The 8,696-nt window shown below is 29.1% G+C and overlaps 1 long non-coding RNA gene across 1 annotated transcript in view; it reads left to right on the plus strand.

The window, feature by feature from the left end:
* The first annotated feature begins 4,379 nt into the window (after nucleotides 1–4,379).
* wu:fl22h07 overlaps nucleotides 4,380–8,696 on the plus strand; it is a 10,624-nt gene continuing 6,307 nt past the window's right edge. Inside the window, exon 1 of the long non-coding RNA XR_015500704.1 lies at nucleotides 4,380–4,899. This is a non-coding gene — a long non-coding RNA (wu:fl22h07). The remainder of the gene's footprint in view (nucleotides 4,900–8,696) is intronic.

Below are 8,696 nucleotides of genomic sequence, written 5' to 3' on the forward strand. Positions count from 1 at the left end.
AAGAAATGGCCATGGATGATGGTGATAATGAGAATTAAATAATCTGAGTACATAACAATCTATTGTGATGTTGGACCTGGTTAAAAAAGTTTCAATATTTATTTCCAAACCGTTTTTGTAGCCATTGCACCTTATTTTAATGAAATATTGGACTGAATGTGAATCAGAAAGAAATGGCCATTGATGATAGTTATACTGACAATGAAATAATCTGAGTACATAACAATCGCTTCAGATGTTGGACCACTTAAACGAGGCTTGGATAATTATTTCCAAACTGTTTTTGTAGCCATTGCACCTTATTTGAATGAGATATTGGATTGAATGTGAATCAGAAAGAAATGGCCATTGATGATGGTGATGCTGAGAAATAAATAATCTGAGTACATAACAATCAATTCTGATGTTGGACCACTTAAATGAGGCTTGGATAATTATTTCCAAACTGTTTTTGTAGCCATTGCACCTTATTTGAATGAAATATTGAACTGAATGTGAATCAGAAAGAAATGGCCATTGATGATGGTGATGCTGTGAAATAAATAATCTGAGTACATAACAATCAATTCTGATGTTGGACCACTTAAATGAGGCTTGGATAGTTATTTACAAACAGTTTTTGTAGCCATTGCACCTTATTTTAATGAAATATTGGACTGAATGTGAATCAGAAAGAAATGGCCATTGATGATAGTTATACTGACAATGAAATAATCTGAGTACATAACAATCAATTCAGATGTTGGACCACTTAAACGAGGCTTGGATAATTATTTCCAAACTGTTTTTGTAGCCATTGCACCTTATTTGAATGAGATATTGGATTGAATGCGAATCAGAAAGAAATGGCCATTGATGATGGTGATGCTGAGAAAAAAATAATCTGAGTACATAACAATCAATTCTGATGTTGGACCACTTAAATGAGGCTTGGATAGTTATTTACAAACAGTTTTTGAAGCCATTGCTCCTTATTTGAATGAGATATTGGATTGAATGTGAATCAGAAAGAAATGGCCATTGATGATGGTGATGCTCAGGAATAAATAATCTGAGTACATAACAATCTATTGTGATGTTGGACTACTTAAATGAGGCTTGGATAGTTATTTACAAACAGTTTTTGTAGCCATTGCACCTTATTTGAATAAAATATTGGACTGAATGCGAGTCGGCAAGAAATGGCCATTGATGATAGTGATGCTGACAATGAAATAATCTGAGTACATAACAATCAATTCTGATGTTGGACCACTTAAACGAGGCTTGGATAATTATTTCCAAACTGTTTTTGTAGCCATTACACCTTATTTGAAGGAAATATTGAACTGAAAGTGAATCAGAAAGAAATGGCTATTGATGATGGTGATGCTGAGAAATAAATAATCTGAGTACATAACAATCAATTCTGATGTTGGACCACTTAAATGAGGCTTGGATAATTATTTCCAAACTGTTTTTGTAGCCATTGCACCTTATTTGAATGAGATATTGAACTGAATGCGAATCAGATAGAAATTGCCATTGATGATGGTGATGCTGAGAATTAAATAATCTGAGTACATAACAATGAAATTTGATGTTGGACCTGCTAAATGAAGCTTTGATAATTATTTCCAAACCGTTTTTGTAGCCATTGCACCTTATTTGAATGAGATATTGGATTGAATGTGAATCAGAAAGAAATGGCCATTGATGATGGTGATGCTGTGAAATAAATAATCTGAGTACATAACAATCAATTCTGATGTTGGACCACTTAAATGAGGCTTGGATAGTTATTTACAAACAGTTTTTGTAGCCATTGCTCCTTATTTGAATGAGATATTGGATTGAATGTGAATCAGAAAGAAATGGCCATTGATGATGGTGATGCTCAGGAATAAATAATCTGAGTACATAACAATCTATTGTGATGTTGGACTACTTAAATGAGGCTTGGATAGTTATTTACAAACAGTTTTTGTAGCCATTGCACCTTATTTGAATAAAATATTGGACTGAATGCGAGTCGGCAAGAAATGGCCATTGATGATAGTGATGCTGACAATGAAATAATCTGAGTACATAACAATCAATTCAGATGTTGGACCACTTAAACGAGGCTTGGATAATTATTTCCAAACTGTTTTTGTAGCCATTGCACCTTATTTGAATGAAATATTGAACTGAATGTGAATCAGAAAGAAATTGCCATTGATGATAGTTATACTGACAATGATTTAATCTGAGTACATAACATTAAATTCTGATGTTGGACCACTTAAATGAGGCTTGGATAATTATTTCCAAACTGTTTTTGTAGCCATTGCACCTTATTTGAATGAGATATTGGATTGAATGTGAATCAGAAAGAAATGGCCACTGATGATAGTGATGCTGAGAAATAAATAATCTGAGTACATAACAATCAATTCTGATGTTGGACTACTTAAATGAGGCTTGGATGATCATTTCCAAACTGTTTATGTAGCCATTGCTCCTTATATGAATGAGATATTGAACTGAATGTGAATCAGAAAGAAATGGCCATTGATGATGATGATGCTGAGAAATAAATAATCTGAGTACATAACAATCAATTCAGTTGTTGGACCACTTAAATGAGGCTTGGATAATTATTTCCAAACTGTTTTTGTAGCCATTGCACCTTATTTGAATGAGATATTGGATTGAATGTGAATCAGAAAGAAATGGCCATGGATGATGGTGATAATGAGAATTAAATATTCTGAGTACATAACAATCTATTGTGATGTTGGACCTGGTTAAAAAAGCTTTGATAATTATTTCCAAACCGTTTTTGTAGCCATTGCACCTTATTTGAATGAGATATTGGATTGAATGCGAATCAGAAAGAAATGGCCATTGATGATGGTGATGCTGAGAAATAAATAATCTGAGTACATAACAATCAATTCAGATGTTGGACCACTTAAATGAGGCTTGTATAATTATTTCCAAACTGTTTTTGTAGCCATTGCTCCTTATATGAATGAGATATTGGACTGAATGTGAATCAGAAAGAAATGGCCATTGATGATGATGATGCTGAGAAATAAATAATCTGAGTACATAACAATCAATTCAGATGTTGGACCACTCAAATGAGGCTTGGATAATTATTTCCAAACTGTTTTTGTAGCCATTGCACCTTACTTTTAATATTTGTTACACACAATGTTTTCTAATTGTCAAAAGTTATAAAATACAGTCAGATTTCAAATTTCATGCTATGAGTTGTTATTCTTTTCTTAATCAATGTGAAGAAAGCGTTATGAGTAAAGATTTAAAAAAAAACATTTTATATTGAGATATAAAACAGCTTGTTTATTGTCCTGCAATGTGGTTTACTACAATAGAAAGAGTAGAAAGTGATATTTCTGAAGGAGGATATACATAAATTTTGTCTGATTTTAATTATTTATTGAAAGTTTTATTCAAACATTTCCACACAGCATAACATAGCAATGTTTGCAATTCACTTCATCCCAACCATTAAAAAACTGTTGCACATTTAAGTATCACAGTTCAAGTTTTAGAAACTTGTGGTTACTTCTGTAGGTTCCAGAAAAGATGTTTCAATTTGCTTTGGAGCAGTCATCCCATGTCTTCAAAACCTGGTCAAATAAATTACATGTTATTGTTGAAAGTATCACATCAACATACTTTTTAGTTTGATCCTAAATCGTGACAACATTGGCAAAATAAAAAAATACATTAATAAATAAACATGTTCTCTATTTAAGTAGCCTATGTTCAGTATTTAAAATGTCGTAGTTATCTTTGAACACAACATCATTATTTTTACTTTTATCATTGTGACAGGAACCTTTATATCATTACAAAACAATGTAACTGATAACATTCAATACTATTTGGATGTGAACTTGAATTTGAAAACTGACACTGTATATCTCCATATCTCAGACTTCAGGTACAGAGTCAGGCCTAATGCAGTCAATGTGTGTGCATTAAAAGCATTATATGCAGTAGTAAAGCAGTGAGAGTTCCTGATCCAGAGATAATAAGTTCGAATGTAGAGTAATGCAGGTACTGTAGAAAGTACTGTAGAATTGTAATTATTGTTATACAGGGTTACAAAAATGATGCTATATTGATGGCGTTTGTACCCTAGGCTATCTAGACTTTACCATAAAACAATAACATCAATAAAATATACAAAATCATAATTTCGGAGTATTGTTATTTTGTGCACACTCACGGTCTTTTAGGCTATATGAAAAAGTTTTATTCTAGCCGTCAGTCAAATAGAGTCGCTAGGTGTCGAGGCGCTTCTGAAATGATCGATGCTTTGAATCAGTTTAGTCACGTGACCTGGGTGTTTCGGATCAAGCTTCGGTGCAGTGTTTCGAAACACTTGCGTTTCGGGATCTCGACACTGTGTCGAAACGTCAGCCATCCCTACTTTTTACACGGTCCCTACTTTCACGTCCCACTGTTTCACGCACTATATTGGATATACGACGGACATTCGCTGGTAACTGTGCCGTTTAAACTATATTCAACCATGTTTTTCGATTGTGAAAAAAAGAAAATAGTATGGTACTCAACATCATGTAGCAGATTACACTTTGAAAACACAACTTTATTGTGCATTTTATGACATTTTCATCGAAAACGGAAGCTCGAATGTGCGAATGTGCGAATATAAAACTCACTTTACCCCGGTCAGCAGCGGGATATTTCGAAGGACTTGTTTTGCGGTGTTGCCGGTTGCAATGTAGAGCCTGCTGAGTTTCCCTGACGCCAAAGAGTTCCTGAAAACAAATGTGGCTGCTGAGAATGTGAAACCCGGTGTTTCGTGGACGCCAAATCACGGAGAAGATTGGTTCCGCATCGGCGCAACGGGATTCCAGTCTGGTTCACCTGGTGCAGGTTGGCCTACTTTATTTTTCTCACCTTAAAGCCTTTTAAACTAGCAAACTTCCTAAATTTTTTCAAATGGAGACATGCGCGTGCAAATATGACGGATGCAATTTGGTGAAGACGCTAAACTTGAATGGGGTAACGTAAATACACAGTGGCTTTTAATTAACAGTCACGCTAACTCAGCTTCCGGTGACTATCTGCTACTATGGTAAACAATGTAGGGAGTGTGAACAAGTGAACACTGTTCAAAAATGAACGAATGTGCGAAAATAAAAGCATCTTTACCTCAATATGCTTAAAAGTATCATGGTAAACAATATAGGGAGTGTGTCACAAGTTGCCATTATACGAATGTACAAATATAAAACCAACTTTACCTCAACCTGTCACAAAATTGCCTCGATTAATGTAAAGTTGGATTTATATTCGCACTTTCGTTCATTTGTCTCTATATTGTTTACCACGCTAATCTGAATATTCAATCTGAATTAGCATGACTGCACAACATCAACACTATCTTATTGACTGTAAACATGGTTGTATTTTGATAGTCATTGGCTGCTAATATGCTAATATGATTTCCCAATTTAGAACTAGCAAATAACACTTTTCTCAAACTATTATTAAGGAGAAAATCTAAAAATCTGAATATAAAACCAACTTTACCTTAATATTGCCACGTGATCTTTACTGCCTTATTAATATATGATACACAAGACAGATAAGAGGCACTGCATAAATATTACGTTGTCTAATATATGGAAGCATGTCTCCTGATGGTGCTTGCGTTTAAGTGGTCCTTAATATGAGCCTGCATTTTGCTTATATGTAATATTATTTATTTATTTATATGAGCCTATATTTTGCTTATGTATTTTTTTTTATTTATTTATATGAGCCTGCATTTTGCTTATATGTAATATTATTTATTTATTTATATGAGCCTATATTTTGCTTATATGTAATATTATTTATTTATTTATATGAGCCTATATTTTGCTTATATGTATTTTTATTTATTTATTTATATGAGCCTGCATTTTGCTTATATGTAATATTATTTATTTATTTATATGAGCCTATATTTTGCTTATATGTATTTTTATTTATTTATTTATATGAGCCTGCATTTTGCTTATATGTACTATTATTCATTTATTTATGAGCCTATATTTTGCTTATATGTAATATTATTCATTTATTTATATGAGCCTATATTTTGCTTATATGTATTTTTATTTATTTATTTATATGAGCCTATATTTTGCTTATATGTATTTTTATTTATTTATTTATATGAGCCTGCATTTTGCTTATATGTAATATTATTTATTTATTTATATGAGCCTATATTTTGCTTATATGTATTTTTATTTATTTATTTATATGAGCCTATATTTTGCTTATATGTAATATTATTTATTTATTTATATGAGCCTATATTTTGCTTATATGTAATATTATTTATTTATTTATATGAGCCTATATTTTGCTTATATGTAATATTATTCATTTATTTATATGAGCCTGTATTTTGCTTATATGTAATATTATTCATTTATTTATATGAGCCTATATTTTGCTTATATGTAATATTATTCATTTATTTATATGAGCCTATATTTTGCTTATATGTAATATTATTTATTTATTTATATGAGCCTATATTTTGCTTATATGTAATATTATTCATTTATTTATATGAGCCTATATTTTGCTTATATGTAATATTATTTATTTATTTATATGAGCCTATATTTTGCTTATATGTAATATTATTTATTTATTTATATGAGCCTATATTTTGCTTATATGTTTTTTATTTATTTATTTATATGAGCCTGCATTTTGCTTATATGTAATATTATTCATTTATTTGTTTTGATTCTATGTAATATTATTCATTTATTTATTTAAACTTTATGAACCTATATTTTGATTATGCAGTTGAAGTCAGAATTATTACAGATTTGGGAATTTTCACAGTATGTGTGAAATATTTTTTTCTTCTGAAGAAAGTCTTATTTGTTTTATATTGGATAGAATAAAAGCGGTTTTAATTTTTTAAAAACTTGCCCAAATACCCTAACCTGCCTAGTTACCCTAATTACCCTAGTGAAGCCTTTAAATGTCTCTTTAAGCTGTATAGAAGTGTCTTGAAGAATATCTAGTCTAATAATATTTACTGTCATCATGACAAAGAGAAAATAAATCAGTTATTAGAGATGAGTTATTAACAATATTATGATTAAAAATGTGTTTAATAAATCTGCTCTCCGTTAAACAGAAATTGGGGGAAAAATAAACGGGGGCGAATAATTCAGGGTGCCTAATAATTCTGACTTCAACTGTATGTAATATTATTTATTTATTGTAATTATATGAGCCCATATTTTGCTTATATGTAATTTTATTTATTTTAATTTTATGAACCTATGTTTTGCATTTTTGTAATATTATTTGTTTATACAAATTTTATTTATTTAAATGTAAATATATGAGCCTATATTTGATTATATGTCATTTTATCTATTTTAATGTAATTGTATTTATTTATTTGTTTATGTATGTAAATGTAAATCTATTAGCCTAAATTTTGCTTATGTAATATTATTTATTGATTTTAATAATATGAGCCAAAATTTTGCTTGCATGTATTATTCATTTATTTGAATTATATGAGCCTATATTTGGCTTATTTAATATTATTTATTTCTTTATTTTAATTATATGAGCCCATATTTTGCTTATATGTAATATTATTTATTTTTATTTTATAAACCTATGTTTTGCGTTTATGTTATATTATTTGTTTATACAATTTTTATTTATTCAAATCTAAATATATGAGCCTATATTTGATTATATGTAATTTTATTTATTTATTATAATATTTATTTATTTGTTTATTTATGCATGTATGTAATTATATGAGCCTACATTTTGCTTATGTAACATCATTTATTTATTTATTTTAACTATTTGAGCCTGTATTCTGGTTATATGTAATAGTATTTGTTTATTTTAATTTTAATATTCTTTATTTATTTATCTAATTGTTCAGCAAATTCTACGTAAGACAAGCATAGGCTAGACTATACAGACCAGTAAGCAAAATAGAGACTCATATGATTAGAAATAAAAGAATAACTGTTGCATATAAGCAAATCATAGGCTCATATAATCAAAATAAATCTATAATGCAATTATATGAGCTTATATTTTGATTAAGTATTGTTTAATAATTCATGTAAATATAAATATAATATATTATTATGTAAATTTCATAAGCCTATATTTTGTTTATATGTAATATTATTATTTATTAATTCATATATTTATTCATTAGTTTTCTTTTCGGCTTAGTGCGTTTATTAATCAGGAGTATGCCACAGCGGAATGAACCCAGCGGAATGTAATATTGTTTACTTTATTTTAATATTATTTATTTATGTTAATATAGATATATGTAATATTATTTATATAAAATTTATGAGCCTATGTTTTGGTTATATGTAGTATTATTATTTAATATTATTAATTTAATTATGTAATTGTTTACCAATTCTACCTCAGACAACTACAGAATATACAGACCAATAATTAAAATATAGGCTCATTTAATTAAAAATAAATAAATTATTATTACATATAAGCAAAATAAAGGCTTATAAAATTACAAATAAATAAATAATGTAATTATATGAGCCTATTTTTGGTTTTATGTAATGTTATTTATTTTAATTTTAATAATATTTATGTAAATTTAATTATATGAGACTTTATTTTGGTTATATGTATTA

Source organism: Danio rerio, chromosome 10 (assembly GCF_052040795.2).
Source record: "Danio rerio strain M-AB ecotype USA chromosome 10, GRCz13ab, whole genome shotgun sequence".
Lineage (NCBI taxonomy): Eukaryota > Metazoa > Chordata > Actinopteri > Cypriniformes > Danionidae > Danio > Danio rerio.